The sequence below is a fragment of the Acinonyx jubatus genome, chromosome C1 (genome assembly GCF_027475565.1).
Source record: "Acinonyx jubatus isolate Ajub_Pintada_27869175 chromosome C1, VMU_Ajub_asm_v1.0, whole genome shotgun sequence".
Taxonomy (NCBI): domain Eukaryota; kingdom Metazoa; phylum Chordata; class Mammalia; order Carnivora; family Felidae; genus Acinonyx; species Acinonyx jubatus.
This window is the reverse complement of record NC_069381.1, coordinates 165,202,661-165,222,696: the sequence shown is the minus strand read 5'-3', so window position 1 is coordinate 165,222,696 and position 20,036 is coordinate 165,202,661. Positions and strand designations below refer to the sequence as shown.

At 37.2% G+C, this 20,036-nt stretch overlaps 1 long non-coding RNA gene and 1 pseudogene across 1 annotated transcript in view; one reads left to right on the top strand and one right to left on the bottom strand.

The window, feature by feature from the left end:
- LOC113595301 (uncharacterized) overlaps positions 1–20,036 on the bottom strand; it is a 198,304-nt gene that overhangs the window by 150,475 nt on the left and 27,793 nt on the right. The gene's annotated exons all lie outside the window — the stretch shown is intronic.
- On the top strand, positions 2,820–3,456 carry LOC106988882 (stathmin-like; annotated as a pseudogene).

Genomic DNA, 20,036 nt, shown 5'->3' with positions numbered 1-20,036 from the left:
TAAATAGTTGTACACAAATAATTAAGCAACACTGTTTACAATAGGCAAGAGGTGGAAATAACTCACATGTCCAACTGATGAATGGATAAATAAAATATGGTATATCCATACAATGGAAATATTATTCAACCATAATAATTAATAGATTATTGATACATGCTCCAGCATGAATAAACCTTGAACACATCATGCTAAGTAAAAGAAGCCAGTAACAGAAGACTAAATGTTAATTATTCCATTTATATAACATATCCAGAATTAACAAATCAATAGAGATAAAAAGCAGATTAGTGGGTGCCTATGGATGGGCAGGGAGTAAAGAGAAACAAGTAGGGATGGTAATACTAAAGTGAATAGGGTTTCTTTTTGAGGTCATGAAAATGTTCTAAAATCTACTGTTGTAATGGTAGGAGTCATTTGTGAATGTACTAAAACCCTTTGAACTGCACATTGTAATGGCACAATTGTACGGTATGTGAATGATCTCTTAGTTAAGATCCTTTTTAAAAAGCATTGTTCTGAGGGCGCCTGGGTGGCTCCATCTGTTAAGGGTCGAACTTTGGCTCAGGTCATGATGCTCCAGTTTGTGAGTTCGAGCCCTGCATCAGGCTCTCTGCTGTCAGTGCAGCAGACAGATCCTCTGTTTCCCTCTCTCTCTGCCCCTACCCCACTCTCACGCATGCTTGCTCTCTCTCTCTCTGTCCCTCTCAAAAATAAACATTAAAAAAAAACAGTATTCTAGTTTGAAAACAAAAGTTATTGACTCCCAACATAAAATAATTAAAAGTCTATAAAATAAATGTGATGTTTATTTCATTGATCATTAAATTTAATATTAATAACAATTTAAGTTACCCAGTACAATTTGTAGATTAGATTGTCTCATTTCAAAATAATTCTCTAGTAAGCATTATTATTCTTTAGAAATCAGAACCAAACACAAATAATTTAAACAACAAAACTATAAAAAGCATTTACATCTTGTTCACTGTGCAGAAATTATACTTAATGAGATGTGGGTACACTTACGAGTTCTTCGTAAGATATAAAACACAATTTTCAAGAGCTAAGTGTTGCACACTAACAAACTCTTAAAATGTCCCTACTTTTACATGTCTTTCCCCACAGGCACATGCCCAGACATTGTGTTTGTCAGTAAAAAAGCCTTACTATTGCAATGTCATTCCTCTTGACTCAACACATTTTCGTTTCCAGGGACTCTTGGCCCCAGCTTTCTCCTCAGGTTTTGATCATTAATTCTTTTTTGTCATCTTTCAGCACACCAAGGCTTATGCTTTCAAGTAAGAAATATGGAAAATGTGAACTGATAAACCTATAACATGGACTGAACAGATAAAGCACTATAATATGGATTAGCCCATTTTCATGTAAATGTCTTTATTAAGAGAAAATGTCTTTGTGTCAAGAAAGAAGGGTTAAAAGTGCTAATCTATAAATACCTGAAGTGAAATTCATACAGTACATAAAATTATTCCTCTTGAAATAAAATTATAGCTATTAAGTATTTTAAATGTGGCCAATCATCAAGATAGAAAGCTTAGAGACACTTTGGAGATAGATTATCCTAGGTTTGGATCTCTTGTCTTTCATTTACTGGTTGGATGATCTTGAGCCAGTTGCCCAAATTCAGTTCTCTTATTTTTATAAAAGAGAGTAATAAATTATTCATACATCATAACATTATAAGGAAAAAAAAAGGACTATGCCTAGCAAAAATAGGTATTCAAAAATTTTTCCTATCTTAATATTCTATAAAATAGTGATATCCATAATGGCACCACTGGCCATTCAAGAAATGTTGATTCCTAACAGGAATGCTTGATTCCTAACAGCTAAAAAGATTGATTCTGTTTGTTCTAAATACACACAGGTAGATCAAACACTCGGTAGACGACAAATACATCTTCTCCCTACTGCTTCATACTCCTTAACCTTTTATAATATCTAATAAAATAGTTCCCAAAGAGCTTCCTGTGAAAATTGAGGAGTATAGACTCCAGAACAGGGCAATCACTGGAGCACATGTGATAATTAATAGGCAACAGGCACTCAAGTTTCCCGACAGTAAAATAATTGGTCATCCCTCCCTCTCTGGTGTAGCACTGCATCTACAGACTATCTTACATCATAGGGATGTCATGAAGAACAAAAGACCTAATAGAAACTCATAAGATGATTACAGGCACCAAATGCCTACTGAATTAATGAAAGATAAATAAAGCATAAAAGAAGTAAAGGAAGGGAAGGAACGAAGGAAAGACAAAGTTATCCTCAACTGTAGAATAAAGAAAAAGCAACTTGAGTAAGGTCAAGAAAACATGTTAAATAGAATACTTGAGAGAACCCTTCTTAATGTTTCTAAATATCTGATGTGATTTTATTTCTTTCAACTTGCATTTCTTTATATTTTTCACTTTCCTTCAGAAATCAATTCTTGTGAAACTGTCCTGTACCTATAATGGAAGGGCACACACATAGTGATAGAAATTTTCTAATGAACTATGGCTCAGAAGATAGATTCTGACCTTTTCATACACCTTCCCTGGATCCTTTCAAAGTTAAGCTTAAAAGAACTGGAGTCAGGAAGAGTTGGGGATTGATTTAGTTAAGTCAATTTCTAAAGCGGTCTGGAAATGAACCATATGGATGAGAACGGGATTTACTTGTTTGTGTTTATATTTTCTCTTTGGCAAAATAAGACTATATATTTCCTACTAGTGGAGGAAGGAAAGAGATCGTTTTGAAAGTGTCTTTATGGTCAAAATGATTTATGAAACAAATGGTGGTGTATCTTCAATTAATATAACAAAATCTAAACAAAGAGTTGAAAAACCACATAATATTTTTAAAATATTTTAAATTGTGATTAAAACTTACATAACATAAAATTTACCATCTTGGAGAGTGTGGCCAGGTGGCTCAGACCAAGCAGGGTTTTCCTTACCAGCGGATTGAGTAGAACGCACTGCCAGTCTTGTAGTCCATTCACCATGGCTTCTTCTGATATCCCCGTGAAAGAACTGGAGAAGTATGCCTCAGGCCAGGCTTTTAAGCTGATTCTCAGCCCTCAGTCAAATGAATCTGTCCCAGAATTCCCCCTTTCCCCTTCAAATAAGGATCTTTCCCTGGAGGAAATTCAGAAGAAATTAGAAGCTGCAGAAGAAAAACACAAGTCCCAAGAAGTCGAAGTCTTGAAGCAGCTTACCAAGGAACGAGAACATGAAAAAGTGCTTCAGAAAGCAACAGCAGAGAACAACTTTGGTAAAATGGCAGAAGAAAAGCTGACCCACAAAATGGATGCCAATAAACAGATCAAGAGGCACAAATGGCTGCCAAACTGGAGCATTTGCGAGAGAAGGGAAAGCACATGAAGAATGTGAAGTGTGCAAGAACAAAGACTCCAAAGATCCTGCTGATGAAACTGAAGCTGACTAATTTGTTCTGAGAACTGACTTTCTCCCCTTCCCTTTCCCAAATATCCAAAGACTGTACTGGCCAGTGTCATTTCATTTTTGCGGTCCTGACAAATATTCTAGAAGCTAATGTAGGACTATATAGGTAGATCTAGACTGTATATGTTGTTGTTTTAGAGGCAAAAGGGGAAAGACTCTTCTCCTAAAGTGTTTCTCATGTAGCTATTTTTCTTGTTGTATCTTTTCTATTTCAGTGCACTTGGCTGGGTTAATGGCTAGTACAGTACTGGCTCTGTAAAAAAAAACATGTTTGTGAAGAGAGTATATAGTGGCTTCTTCCAAACTGTTAGATGTTACATCTGTTCACATTTAAATCCCAATTCTGTCCTGATCTTACCAGATGCTCCTGTACTTAACTGGCTAATAAAACTGCATAGTGCTATTGAAAAAAAAATTACCATCTTAACCATTTTAAAATTTACAGTTCAACAGTGTTAAGTATATTCATATTATTGTGAAAAAGATATTTGGAATCTTTTCATCTTGCAAATCTGAAACTCTATAATCATTAAACAACTTCTATTTCCCCCACCCCAACCCCTGATAACCACCATTGTGCTTTCTATAAATTTTATTATTTTAGATACCTCATATAAAAGGAACCATATGGTATCTGTCTTTTTGTGACTGGCTCATTTCACTTGACATAATGTCTTTAAGGTCCAATCATGCTGTAGCATGTGAAAAAATGTAAAAAGGATCCCCCTCCTTTTTAAGGGTGAATAATATTCCATTGTATGTATATATCACCTCTTGTTGATCCACTCACCTACTGATAAACATTTGGGTTGCTTCCACTCTTAGGTATTGTGAATAGTGCTACCATGAACATGGATGTGCAAATATCTCTGAGTCCCTGTTTTCAATTCTTTTGGATATATCCCCCAAAGAAGGATTATTGGACCATATGGTACTTCTATTTTTAAACTTTTGAGGAACTACCATACTGTCTTCCATAGCAATTGCATCATTTTACAATCCCACCAACAGTGTACAAGGTTCCAATATCTCCACATACTCACCAACACTTATTATTCTCTGTCTTGTTTTTAAATGTTTATTTATTTATATTGAGGGTGGGAGGAGAAAGAGAATCCCAAGTAGGCTCCACACAGCACAGAGTCCAATGCAGGACCTGATCCCACAAACTGTGATATTCTGACCTGAGCCAAAATCAAGAGTTGGACGCTTAACTGAGCCACCCAGGCACCCTATCTGTGTTTTTATTTTTAATAGTAGACATGCTAATGGTTGTGAGGTAATATCTCATTGTGGTTCTGATTTGCATTTTTCAGATAATTACTAATGTTGAGCATCTTTTTGTATGCTTGTGGGCCATTTGTATATCTTCTTTGGATAAATGTCTATTCAAAGCCTTTTTTTAATTTTTAACTTTTAATTTTTAATCAGATTATTTGATTTTTTGTTGTTGAGTTGTAGCAGTTCTTTATTTATTCTGGGTATTAATCACTTATCAGATATAGCTTACAAATATCTTCTCCCATTCTGCAGCTTGCTATTTCATTCTGACTGAGCCACTTGATGCATAAAAGTTTTTCAGTTTAATGTAGTCCTATTTTTCCTTTTTTTGCTTGTGTTTTCTGTGCTTTTGATGTCGTATTCCAAGAAATCATTGCCAAGTTCAACATGATGAAGTTTTTGCTCTTTGTTTTCTCCTAGGAGTTTTATAGTTTTAGGTCTTGTCTTTATGTCATTAATCCAGTTTAATTTTTGAATACAGTAAAAGATAAGGGTCCAATTTAATTCCTTTGCATATATATGCCCACTTTTACCAAAAATATTTGTGGAAGAGATTATCTTTTCATATTGAATAGTCTTGGCACGCTTGTCAAAGAACATTTGGCTATATATGTGATGGTTTATTTTGGGGCTCTCTACTTTATTCCACTAATCTATTTGTCTGTCTTTATACTAATGCCACACTGTTTTGATTACTGTGACTTTGTGGTATGTTTTGAAGTCAAGAAGTGTGAGTCCTCCAAATTTGTTTTTTTATTACAAAATTGTTTTGAATATTCAAAGTCCCTTAAGAATCCATAAAAATTTTAGGATGAATTTTGCTATTTCTTCAAAAAGTGCTGTTGGAGGGGCACCTGGATGGCTCAGTTGGTTAAGCATCTGACTCTGGATTTCGGCTCAGGTAATGATCTCACAGTTTGTGAGTTCAAGCCCTGCATCCAGCTCTGCACTGACAGCGCAGAGCCTGCTTGGGATTCTCTCTCTCTCTGATCCTCCCCTGCTCATGCTCACTCTCTCTCTATTTCAAAATAAATGAATAAACTTTAAAAAAAAAGACTTTAAAAAATTCTGTTGGAATTTTGATAGAGACTGCATTGAACCTGTAGATTACTTTTGGTAGTATGGACATGTTAACAACATTAAGTCTTCCACTCTACAAAAACTTGAGGTGTATTTCCATTTATTTGTCTTCTCTTAAATTTCTTTTAGCAATGTTTTGTGGTTTTTACTGAATAAGTCTTCTACCTCCTTGGTTAAATTTATTCCTAAGTATTTTATTACATTTGATACTACTGTAAATATTGTTTTCTTATGTTACTCTTGTGGATAGTATATTGTTTCATCTGATAGGTTTTTATAAATAATTTGCCATTAGCTTCCCCCCTCTTTGCTAAGATTCTTTTCTATGGTAGGTGCATATAGTCATGAGGCAGAATGGATGTCAGAGTCTGTGTTCCTCTGATGTACACCCATTTCATTGTCAGCCTCTTCCCTGCTTCCAACCATGGTACCTTCAATACTTTAGGAGACCAGAATCAAAATGGAGAGTCAATGAGATGGGTGACAGAGGAGGCTCCTGAGCTTCCCTCCTCCCCAAGATATACCAAATATGCAGCTATACATGGAGCAATTTCCTGTGAAAAAATACAGAAACTAGTCGAGTTACTCCTACACACTGGGCAAATGAGAAAATAACACTGAAAGGAGCCTGGATGGCTCAATCAGTTAAGTGTGTCCGGCTTCGGCTCAGGTCATGATCTCGTGGCCTGTGGATTTGAGCCCTGCATCAGGTTCTATGCTGACAGCTCAGAGCCTGGAGCCTGCTTCAGATTCTGTGTGTGTGTGTGTGTGTGTGTGTGTGTGTGTGTGTCCCTCCCACACTCATGCTCACTCTCTCTCTCTCTCATAATAATAAATAAACATTAAAAAAAGGAAATATATTGAAATGGGTAGGAAAGTCTGAGACACACTTTTGCCATAAAACCCACACCTAGTACAGCACTATGCAATAAGAATGGAACACCCAACAGCCAACTTCTCCCTCTGGAGCAAAGGGGGTTGGGATCCTACCTCTAACACTCCAACTTTTAAGACTCCCACCTGTGAGACAGGCTCCCAAACACCTTGTTCTGAAAGCCAATAGGACTTTCATCCATGAGATTCACAAGACTGTATCAAACAGAAAAACAGTTCTTAACTGGCTATCCCCACCAAGGCTCAGCACAGTGAGAACAGACGAAAAATACCCATCTCCCATTCATTCCCTGAAAAGAGTTTATCTACACATATCAAAAGCTGCTTCCTAAAGGTCAGGCTTCTAATTTAGCAGGCATCCAGGGGCTCTGATTCTCCCTCAGAGACTAGGAACGTTGGCAAACATTTCCCCCATCTACTCCCTCCACTCACTCCAAGTCACTAGTATTTCCCTGAAAGAAGCTTGTACATACATCTATACCCCATTTTTTTCCAGCCACTGACCAAGGGATGGGCCTCTGGATTGCCTGGTTCTGACAGCCAATGGAGTTTCCATTCATGAGCCCCACAGGGATACAGCAAACAAAGAAGCAATTTTTTTTAATGTTATTTTTGAGAGAGAGAGAAAGAGCACATGCATGCAGGGGAGGGGCAGAGAGAGCGGGAGACAGAGAATCTCAAGCAGGCTCCACACTGTCAGCACAGATCCTGACATGGGGCTAGAACTCAGGAACCCATGAGATCATGACCTGGGCCAAGATCAAGAGTTGAATGCTTAACTGAATGAGCTTCAAGGCACCCTCAAAGAAGCAATTCTTAATGGGCTATCACCCCAGAGCTCAACACAGAGAGAGCAGGCAAAAATACCCTTCTTCCAGTCTCTCTATGAGAGGGATTTATTTGCATACTTTAAAAGCTGCTGCCTGAGGGCCAGGTTTCTAATTTAGCATGCATCTAGTGGCTGGCAGCCATCATCTCCAGACACTGGTAAGACCACAGATACCTCCCCTGTTTTCTCCCTCCAGCCTGCTCCAAGTCACCAGTATTTCCCTGGAAGAAGCTTGTACACATGTCTGCACTCCAACTTTTACAGCTGCCACTCAAGGGACAGATTTGCAAATCACCTGGCTCTCATAGCAGCCAGTCCCACAGGATTATAGGAAACAAAGAAGAGTTCTTACTCAGCTATCCCTCCAGGGCTCAATACAGAAGAAGCAGGTGAAAATGCTCCTCTCCAAGTCTTTCCTTGAAAAGGATCTAGCTTCTTAAAAACTAATGAATGAGCTGGGGGGGGGGGGGGGGCAGGGGAAGGGGGGGATTGGTTTTTGTTTTTAATGTTTATTTATTGTTGAGAGAGACAGAGACAGAGACAGAGTGCAAGTGGGGGACGAACAGAGAGAGAGGGAGACACAGAATCTGAAGCAGGCTCCAGACTCTGAGCTGTCAGCACAGAGCCTGATGCAGGGCTCGAACCCAAGAACTGTGAGATTATGACCTGAGCCAAAGTCTGACGCTTAACCTACTGAGCCACCTAGTTGCCCCACAACTCAAGCTTCTAACTTTAATACATATCTAGGGCCTGACTATGACATAAGTACATACTTTCCCAGCTTCTGCCTGACGTTCCAGCTTCTAATCAATCTACATCTAGGTGCCAACTGTAATCCTCCCTTTTGGAACACTGACAAGACTTAACTACCAGGAGCCACTAAAACAAAACAGGCATCTTGGTCAATCACAGAAGTCCAGGAGAAAGCCAAGAGCTTAGCCAGGTTGATTAACAAGTTTGATCTCCTACATGAGATATTATGTCAAGAGGGAAAGAAGTGGCTATTTTATACAATATACAGAAACCAACAAAGTTAGGAAAATGAAGAAACAGAGAAATACTTAGCAAACAGTAGAATAAGATAAAACTCTAGAAAGGGACCTTAAATAAAATGAAAATAAGTAATTAATCTAATAAAGAGTTCAAAATACTGGTCATAAAGATGTTTCCTGAGGTCAGAAGAACAATTCAGTGAAAATTTTGACAAATAGATAGGAAATATAAGAAAATATCAATCAGAAATCATAGAGCTGAAGAAAACAATAACTGACCTGAAATTTTCAATAGATGGACTCAAAAGCAGACTAGATGAAGAAGGAAAAAAAAAGGATCAACAAAATTCAAAAGACAGGGTAGTGGAATTCAGCCAATTAGAGAAGTTAACAGAAAAATAAATGAAAAAGAATGAAAATAGCTTAAGAAATTCATGGAACACCATCAAATGGGCCAGAATTCATAGTACAGGGATCACAGAAGAAGAGAGAGAAAAAGAGAGCATATTCAAAGAAATAATAGCTTTAAAACTTCCCTAACCTAAGGAAAGAAACAGACATCCAGATCAAAGAATCTCAGAGAGTAAAAAAAAAAAGACAAATCCAAAGAGACTCACTCCAAGATGCATTACAACTAAACTGTTAGAATCTTAAAAGCATCGAGAAAAGCAAATTGCTATGAAGAGAGAACCCTCATAAAAGTATCAGCAGATTTTTCAGTAGAAACTTTGCAGGCCAAAAGAGAGTTGGATGATATAGCCAAAGTAATGGGGGGAAGAAGACTGCCAACCAAGAATACCTTACCTGGCAAAGTAGTCCTGCAGAATTAAAAGAGAGATAAAGAGTTTCCCAGGCAGACAGAAGTTGGGAGAGTTTATCAAGACAGAAGAAGGCAGACAGAAGTTGGGAGAGTTGTTTTGTTCTCAAGCTAAAACAAAAGGGTGCTAATTAGTTACATAAAAACATATGAAAGGTTAAATTCAGTCATATAGGTAAATATATAGTTGAATGAAGAATGATATTGCAATGGTGGTAGGTAAACCACTATTACCACTAGTATAAAAGTTAAAGGATAAAAGTACTAAAAATAAATATAACTACAATAATTTATTAATGGATACGCAACGTAAATAAAGAGATATAAGTCGTCAGGATGCCTTGGGTAGCTCAGACGGTTAAGCATCTGACTCTTGATTTCGGCTCAGGTCATAATTTCATGGTTCATGAGATTAAGCCCCATGTTGGGCTCTGTGCTATCAGCATGAAGCCTGCTTGGGATTCTTTCTCCCTCTCTCTCTACCCCTCCCTTGCTCTCTCTCTCTCTCTCTCTCTCTCAAAAATGAATAAACATTTTTAAAAACCATATTTAAAAGATGTAAATTATGATATCAAAAACACAAGAAGCACCTGGATGGCTCAGTCAGGTGAGTGTCCAACTTCAGCTCAGGTCATGATCTCCTGATTCACAAGTTTAAGCCCCCCATCCGGCTCTGGGCTGACAGCTCAGAACCTGGAGCCTGCTTCATATTATGTGTCTCCCTCTCTCTCTGCCCCCTACTCTGCTTGTGCTCTGTCTCTCTCTCTCTCTCTGTCTCTCTCTCTCAAAAATAAATAAATATTAAAAAAATTTTTAATGTTGGGGGAAGCAAAAAATGTAGAGCTTTTTTATGCATTCAAAGTTAAATTGCTCCAAGCTAAAAACAGACTGTTATAATTTACGTAAGCCTTATGATAACCACAAAGCAAAAGCTATAGTGCATACACAAATAATAAATAGAAAGAAATCAAAGCATACCATGACAGAAAAAAGAAAGCAAGAGAGACAAAAAAGAACAAAGGATTTACAAAAGAACCAGAAAACAACAACATTGCAAGAGTAAGTCCATACCTATCAGTAATTACTTTAAATATAAACAAACTAAAATTCTCTAATCAAAATATATACAGTTGCTGAATGTATAAAAATAAGACCCACCTATGTTGCCTACAAAGAGACACATCAACTTTAAGGACACACACAGACTGAAACTTAAAGAACACAAAAAAATATTCCATGCAAATGGACACCAAAATAAAGAAGAGGGAGCTGTACTTATGGCAAACAAAACAGACTTAAGCCAAAGACTATAACAAGAAATAAACAAAGTCATCATATAATGATAAAAGAAGTCAATTCATCAAGAGGATATAACATTTCTGGCCAAGGTGGCAGAACACCATGGAAGTTCTGAACTTCTCTCATCCCTGAAATGCAGCTAGAACAGCACCAAACCATCTTGCACACCTAGAAAATTGACCTGAGGATTAACACAACAATCTGCATAACTTGAGCCATAGAACTCAGGAGGTACTCAGTGCAGAGAGGTGAAATGGATGAGAGAAAAGCTACAGAGGGTAGGGAGCTGTTTTTGTGGAGAGAGGACAGATAAGGGGCGGGGGGGAGAGTGCAGCACACCGGAGAGTGCAGGAAAAGCACTCTGCCCAAAGGAGCTGGAGACAAAGAGTAGAAACACAAGGGACTACACAAGAAATCTATTCCCCAAAACCATTGATAAGGAGAAAGGAGAGGGTTTCAATACCATTAGGGCTCTATAAACAGGAGAAAACAGAGTCTAAAATTCTGGAACTTAATACCTGGCAGTGCTCTGGTGGGGAGGAAGGGTGAATCCACGGGAGCAGGCAGCGAGGTCTGAGGGGTCTGTAGGTCACATGCGAAGAAGCAGTTCCCCTGCTAGGAGGGCATTTGGTAGAGTCCATTTGGCCACCCAACAAACAAAGGTCCCAGGGGACCCCAGGGAGCAGCCATGTTTGCTGGTATTGGAACAAAGACACCAGGGTGTGGTGACACCTGGTGCCAGTTGTGTATTGTGATTTTCCATAACCCATGAACCACTGCCTCTGAGCAATCGCACACACTTTTTCTGAGGTGCCAGCACATAGCCACAATCTCTGAACCTCTGCCACAGAGAGATTACAGGAACATCTCTGGGACAAGCCAGCACCCTGCCATTGCTCAGGAAGACCCTCCCCCAGAGGGTTGGCACAGCTCCAAGCCACAGGGCTTTCAGAAGTGAAAAGTTTGGAAACACAGCCCCGAATGAGATAAAATTTGGGAGGGAGGAGTCACCTGGCAGGCTGACAGCTTGGACGCAGACAGTGTACAAGCAGGGAGTGGACAAAAGCCAGAGACAAAAGAGGAGTGCTTAACTGCCAGTAGGTGAGAGTGCAGAGTTCCTGTGCCAGAGACTAGGAAGCTAGGTGATGCCATTTTCACCTAACCCACGCTTTCACATACATGTGTACACACGCCTCACCAATCCACCCCAGTAAGCCAATCAGCAACAGCTAGTAGAGAACAGAGCCTGTACACCGAGCCCCGTCCAACTGCACACAGCAAGTTCATACCCTAGAGGACCACCACAAGTCTCTCCACCTGCTTAGTGTACAGGCTATAAAGTACTTCACAGTTTGACTTCTAGGGGAAACTGGATGTACTTTCATTTGGGTTTCATTCTGTTTGCTGGTCCACCTAATCACTTTTCTTTTCTTTTTTTTTTTTTTTGCTTTTGCTTAAATTGTTATTTCTTTACTTTCTTTCCATTTTCATGGATACTAAAAGAGAAAAAATTATTTTTATGTCCTTTTTAAATTTTTTTATCTTTCTGCTATATTTTTTCATTTTTTGTATATTTTTTATTCTATTTCACTTTCTTCATTTCATTTTATTCTATTTTATTATGCTTTTTTAAAATTTTTAAACTTTTTCCTACTTTCTTTTTCTCTTTTTTCTTTACCTTTTTTCTCTATGCTACCATGCTTCTTTCAACAACCAGACCAAAACACACCTAGACTCTAGCTTCCTTTATTTAATTTTTTAAATTTTATTATTGTTTTCTTCCTCCAAAATGATAAAATGAAAGAATTTACCCCAAAAGAAAGAACAGGAAGAAATGATAGCCAGGGGCCTAATCAACACAGATATAAGCAAGATCTCTGAACTAGAATTTATAATCACAGTAATAAGAATACTAGCAGGGGTGGGGAAAAAAAGCATAGAATCCCATTCTGTGGAGATAAAAGAAGTAAAAGCTTGTCAGGACAAAACTTAAAATGCTCTAATTGAGATGCAATCTCAAATGGATGCCACAGCAGAAAGGACGGATGAAGCAGAGAAGTGAACCAGCAATACAGAAGACAAAATTATGGAGAATAATGAATCCAAAAAAAGAGAGAGAGAGAGAATTAAAGAGTATGATATAAGAATTAGAGAACTCAGCAACTTATTAAAAAGGAATGATATTTGAATGATAGGAGTCCTGGAAGATGAAAAGAGAGAAAAAGGAGTAGAAGGTTTAGATGAGCAAATTATAGCAGAAAACTTTCCTACTCTGGGGAAAGACACAGACACCAAAATCCAAGAAGTACAGAGAACTCCCATCATATTCAACAAAAACCGACCATCAACAAAACATATCATAGTAAAATTCACAAAATACACAGACAAGGAAAGAATTATAAAAGCAGTAAAGGAAAAAAAGTACTAAACCTATAAGGGAAGACAGATCAAGTTCATAGCAGATCTATCCACAGAAACTTGGCAGGTGAAAAAGGAGTGGCAGGATATATTCAATGTGCTGAACTGGAAAAATATGCAGCCAAAAATTCTTTATCCAGCAAGGCTGTCATTAAAAATAGGAGAGATAAAGAGTTTCCCAGACAAACAAAAACAAAGGAGTTCAATGACCACTAAACCAATCCAGCAAGTAATTATAAGAGGGACTCTCAAAGGGGAGAAAAGATGAAACAAAACAAAATGAAAACCAAAAACAACAAAGTCTGGAAGGGACCAGAGAACAGCACCAGAAATTCCAACTCTACAGGCAGCACAATGGCAAATTTATAACTTTCAGCACTCACTCTAAATGTCAACAGACTAAACGCTCCAATCAAAAGACACAGGGTATCAAAATGGATAAGAAAACAAGATCCATCTATATGTGTTTACAAGAGACCCATTTTAGACCTAAAGATACCTTCAGATTAAAAGTAGGAGGATGGAGAACCATCTATCATGCTAATGATCACCAAAAGGCAGCTAGAGCAGCCATACTTGTATCAGACACTACATTTTATTTATTTTTAATTTTTTATATTTATTTTTGAGAGTGAGAGAGAGAGAGAGACAGAGGATGAGAGAGGAAGGGGTAGAGACAGAGGGAGACACAGAATGTGAAGCAGGCTCCAGGCTCTGAGCTATCAACACAGAAAACGATATGGGGTCCAAACTCACGAACCGTGATCATGACCTGAGCCAAAGTCAGATACTTAACCAACTGAGTAACTCAAGTGACCCCAATTTTTTAAAATAAAGACTGCAACAAGAGATGAAGAAGGACATTCTATCTTAAATAAAGGTCAAGCCACCAAGAAGAGCTAACTATTGTAAACATTTATTCCCCCACATGAAACACCCAAATATACAAATCAATTAATCATGAACATAAAGAAACTCATTGATAATAATACCATAATAGTAGGGGACTTCAACACCACCACTTACACCAATGGACAGATCATCTAAGCAGAAAATCAACAAGGAAACAATGGTTTTGAATGACACACTGGACCAGATGAACTTCACAGATATATTCAGAACATTTCATCCTAAAGCAGCAGAATACACATTCTTCTTGAGTGCACATGAAACATTCTCCAGAATAGATCACATACCGGGACACAAATTAGCCCTCAACAAGTACAAAAAGATCAACATCATGCCGTGTATATTTTCAGACACAACGTTATGAAACTCCAAATCAACACAAGAGCAAATATGAAAAGACCAAGAATACCTGGAGATTAAGAACATCCTACTAAAGAATGAATGGTTTAACCAAGAAATTAAAGAGGAAAATAAAAAGGACATGGAAGCCAATGAAAATGATAACACGACAGCCCAAAACCTCTGTGATGCAGCAAAGGCACTCATAAGAGGGAAGTATATAGCAATTCAGGCCTTCCTAAAGAAGGAAGAAAGGTCTCTGATACACAACCTAATCTTACACCTTAAAGAGCTGGAGAAAAAGAACAGCAAATGAATCCTAATACCAGAAGAAGACACGAAATTATAAAGCTTAGAGCAGAAATCAATGCTATCCAAAAAAATTGAATTAGTAATCAAAAAATCTTTCAAAAAAACCAGAGTCCAGGGCTGGATGGCTTCCTAAGGGAATTCTACAAAACATTTAAAGAAGAGTAAACACGTACTCTGTTGAAGGTGTTCCAAAAAATAGAAATGTAAGGAAAACTTCCAAACTCATTCTATGAGGCCAGCATTACCTTGATTCCAAAAACAAAGACACCAGTAAAAAGGAGCACTACAGTCCAATTTCCCTGATGAACATGCATGCAAAAATTCTCAACAAGATACTAGCCAACCACATCCAACAATACATTAAAAGAATTATTCAGTGCAATCAAGTGGGATTTATACCTGGGATGCAGGGCTGATTCAATATCAGCAAATCAATCACTGTGATATATCACATTAATAAAAAAAAGAATAAGGGGCACCTGGGTGGCTCAGCTGGTTAAGCGTCTGACTCTGCTTTCAGCTCAGGTCATGATCTCACGGTTTCATGAGTTCAGGCCCCACATGGGGCTCTGTGTTGGCAGCAATGAGCCTGCTTGAGATTCTCTCCCTCCCTCTCTCTTTCTGCCCCTCCCCCATTCATGCTGCCTCTGCCTCTCTCAAAATAAATAAATAAACTTAAGAAAAAAAGAATAAGATACACATGATCCTCTCAATAGATGCAGAGAAAGCATTTGACAAAACACAGCATTCTTTCTTGATAAAAACACCCAAGAAATTAGGGATGGAAGGATCATACCTCAAGATTATTAAAGCCATATACTAAAGACGGTATATCATCTGTCTTATGATGACGGTATATCATCATATAAAGACGCTAATATCATCCTCAATGGGGAAAAACTGAGAGCTTTCCTGCTAAGGTCAGGAACAGGGCAAGGATGTCCACTATCACCACTGTTATTCAACAAAGTGTTGGAAGTCCTAGCCTCAGCAATCAGATAACCCAAAGAAATAAAAGGATCCTTGGGGCGCCTGGGTGGCTCAGTCGGTTAAGCATCCGACTTCAGCTCAGGTCATGATCTCACAGTCCATGAGTTCGAGCCCCATGTCAGGCTCTGTGCTGACAGCTCAGAGCCTGGAGCCTGCTTCGAATTCTGTGTCTCCCTCTTTCTGCCCCTCCCCTGCTCATGCTGTCTCTGACTCAAAAATAAATTTTAAAACATTTTAAAAATTTTTTTAAAAAGAAATAAAAAGCATCCAAATTGGCAAGGAGGAAGTCAAACTTTCATTCTTCACAGACAACATGACACTGTATATGGATAATCCTAAAGATTCCACCAAAAAACTGCTAGAACTGATCCATTAATTCAGCAAAGTCACAGTATATAAAATCAACGCACAGAAATCAGCTGTACTTCTGTACACCAATAATGAAGCAGCAGAAAGAGAAATCAAGGAATTGATCCCATTTTCAATTGCACCAAAACCATAAAACACCTAGGAATAAACCTAACCAAAGAGGTGAATAATCTACACACTGGAAACAACAGAAAGCTTGTGAAAGAAATTGAAGAAAACACACACAAAAAATGGAAAATCATTCCATACTCATGGATTGGAAAAATAAATATTGTTAAAATGTCAATACTACCCAAAGCAACCTACATATTCCCTGAAATCCCTATCAAAATAACATCAGCATTCTCCACAGAGCTAGAACAAACAATCCTAAAATTTGTACAGAGCCAGAAAAGACCCTGAATAGCCAAAGCAATCCTGATAAAGAAAACCAAGGCTGGAGACGTCACAATTCCAGACTTTAAGCTGTATTACAAAGCTATAATTCCCCAAGACAGTATGGTACTGGCACAAAAACAGACACTTAGATCAATGGAACAGAATAGAGAACTCAGAAATGGGCTCACTAATGTATGGCCAGCTCATCTTTAACAATGCAGAAAAGAATACCCAATGGAATAAAGACAGTCTCTTCAGTCAATGGGGTTGGGAAAACTGGACAGCTACATGCAAAAAAATGAACCTGAACCACTTTCTTACACCACACACAAAAAATTAACTCAAAATGGATGAAAGACCTAAACGTTAAGACAGGAAGCATCAAGATCCTAGAGGAGAAAGCAGGCAAAAACCTCTTTGACCTTGGCTGCAGCAACTTCTTACTAAACACGTCTTCAGAGACAAGGGAAACAAAAGCAAAAAGAACTATTGGGACCTCATTAGGATAAAAACCTTCTTCACAGCAAAGGAAACAATCAGCAAAACTAAATGGTAACTGACAGAATGGGAGAAGATATTTGCAAATGACATATCAGATAAAGGGTTAGTATCTAAAATCTATAAAGAACTTATCAAACTCAATACCCAAAACAAATAATCCAGTGAAGAAATGGGCAAAAGACATGCATAGACACTTTTCCAAAGAAGACATCCAGATGACTAACAGACACATGAAAAGATGCTCAACGTCACTCATCATCAGGGAAATAAAAGTCAAAACCACAAGGAGATACCACCGCACACCAGTCAGAATGGCTAAAATTAACACCTCAGGCAACAACAGATATTGGCAAGAACGTGGAAAAAGAGGAACCCTTTTGCTCTGCTGGTGGGAATGCAAACTGGTGCAGCCACTCTGGAAAAGAGTATGAAGGTTCCTCAAAAAATTAAAACTAAAACTACCCTACGACCCAGCAATTGCACTATTAGGTATTTATCCAAAGGATACAGGAGTACTGTTTTGAAAGGGCACATGCACCTCAATGTCTGTAGCAGCACCACTGACAATAGCCAATGTATGGAAAGAGCCCAAATGTCCTCAACAGATAAATGGATAAAGAAGATGTGGTATATATATACAATAGATTATTACTCGGCAATCAAAAAGAATGAAATCTTGACATTTGCAACAGCATGGATGAAACTAAAGTGTATTGTGCTAAGTGAAATAAGTCATCAGAGAAAGACAAATATCATATGACTTCATTCACATGTGGACTCAAAGATACAAAACAGATGAACATAAGCAAAAGGAAGCAAAAGTAATTAAAAAAAACAAAGAGGGGGACAAAACATAAGAGACTTTTAAATACAGAGAACAAACTGAGGGTTGCTAGAGGGGGATTGGGTGGGGGGATGGGCTAAATGGGCAAGGGGCATTGAGGAGGACACTTGTTGGGATGAGCCCTGGGTGTTATATGTAAGGGATGAATCACTGGATTCTACTTCTGAAATCATTATTGCACTATATGCTAACTAATTTGGAAGCAAATTAAATTAAAAAAAGAGGTTATAACATTTGTAAATATTTAAGCAACCAATATAGAAGCAACTTAATACATAAAGCTTATATTAACAGATATAAATAAATAGGCAGTAATACAGTAATAGCAGGGGTCTTCAATAATCCACTTTCAACAATGGGTAGTTCACCCAGACAGAAAATCAAAAAGCAAACATTGGAGCTAAAGGTGCATTGATTGGATCAGATGAAACTATCAGACATATACAGAATATTCCAACCAACAACAGTAGAATACACATTTTTCTCAAGCACACATGGAACCACCTCCAGAATGGACTATACGGTAAGCCACAGAACAAGTCTTAATAAATTGAAATCAGATCAAACATTTTTTTCTAGACACATGGTATGAAACTAGAAATCAGTAAGAAAACTGGAAAATGCACAAATACATGATTGAACAACATGTTCCTAACAACAAATAAGTCAAGAAACCAAAAAATAAATCAAACATAATCTTAAGACAAATGAAAATCGAAAGAGAACATACCAAAACTTATGAAATGCAGCAAAAGCAGTTCTAAGAGGAAATCTTATAGTAATAAATGCCTACGTGAAGAAAAAAGAAAGTTCTCAAACAACCTAACTCAACATCTCATGGTACTTGAAAAAGAACAGACTAAGCCAAAGCTTACAGACGAAAGGAAATAAAGATTAAAGTCAAAATAAATGAAATAGAGACTAAAAAGACAATAGAAAAGGTCAGTAATACTAAGACACGTTTTTTGAAAAGATAACCAAAATAGACAAACTTTTACAAGACTTACCAAGTAAAAAAACAGAGCTGTCTCAACTATATAAAATTGGAAATAAAAGAGATGACATTATAACTGATACCAAAGAAATATAAAGTATCAGAAGACACTACTATAAACAATTATGCACCAAGTAATTTGACAATGTAGAAGAAATGGATAAATTCATAGAAACATACCACCTACCAAGACTGAATAATGAAGAAATAGAAAATTTGAAAAGACCAATTATCAGGAGACTGAATTTGTAAGCCAAAACCTTCCAACAAAGAAAAGTCCAGCACCAGATGGTCTCACTAGTGAATTCTACCAAATATTTAAAGAGTAACTAATACCCATCCTTCTCAAACTCTTCCAAAAAATAGAAAAGTATGGAACATTTCCAAATTCATGTTACAAGGCCATTATCACTGCAATACCAAAATCAGAAAAGAACACAAGAAAAAAAAATTCCCAGTTAATATCCCTGAGGGAGCAACGATGCAAAAATCTTCAACAAAATATTACCAAAGTTCAATAATATAAAGGATCATACACCATAACCAAGTGGGATATATACCAGGGATGCAAGGATGGTTCAACACCCACAAATCAATGTGACATCACATTAACAAAATGAAAGATATGATTGTCTCAATAAATGCAGAAAAAGCATCTGACAAAACTCATCCTTACATGATAAAAATGCTCAATAAACTGGGTACAAAGGAAACATACATCACTTAATAAAGGCCTATTTAACAAGCCCACAGCTAACATCATATTCGATAATGAAATACCAAAAACTTTTTATCCTGGATCAGAAATAAGACAAGAATGCCAATTTTATTCAATATAGTACTAAAAGTAATGAGTCAGAGCAAATTAGGCAAGAAAAAGAAATAAAAAAATACCCAAACTGGAAAGAAAAAAGTAAAATCATTTCTATTTGCAGAAAACATGATATCATATATTAAAAAAATCCTAAAGAATCCACCAAAAGTCTATTAGAATTAATAAACAAATTTAGTAAAGTTGTAGGCCACAAAATCAATATGCAAAATAACTTCCATTTCTATATATCAACTATCAGAAAGAGAAATTAATACATTTACAATAGCATCAAAAAGAATAAAATACTTAGGAATAAATTTAACCATGGAAGCAAAAGATTTGTACCTCAAAAATCATAGGACACTGATGAAAGAAATTGAAGTCATAAATAAATGGAAAGATATTCCACATTCATTGATTCTAAGAATTGATAGTTAAAATGTCAGTACTACTCAAAGCAATCTACACTTTCAATGAAATCCATATCAAAATTCCAATGAAAC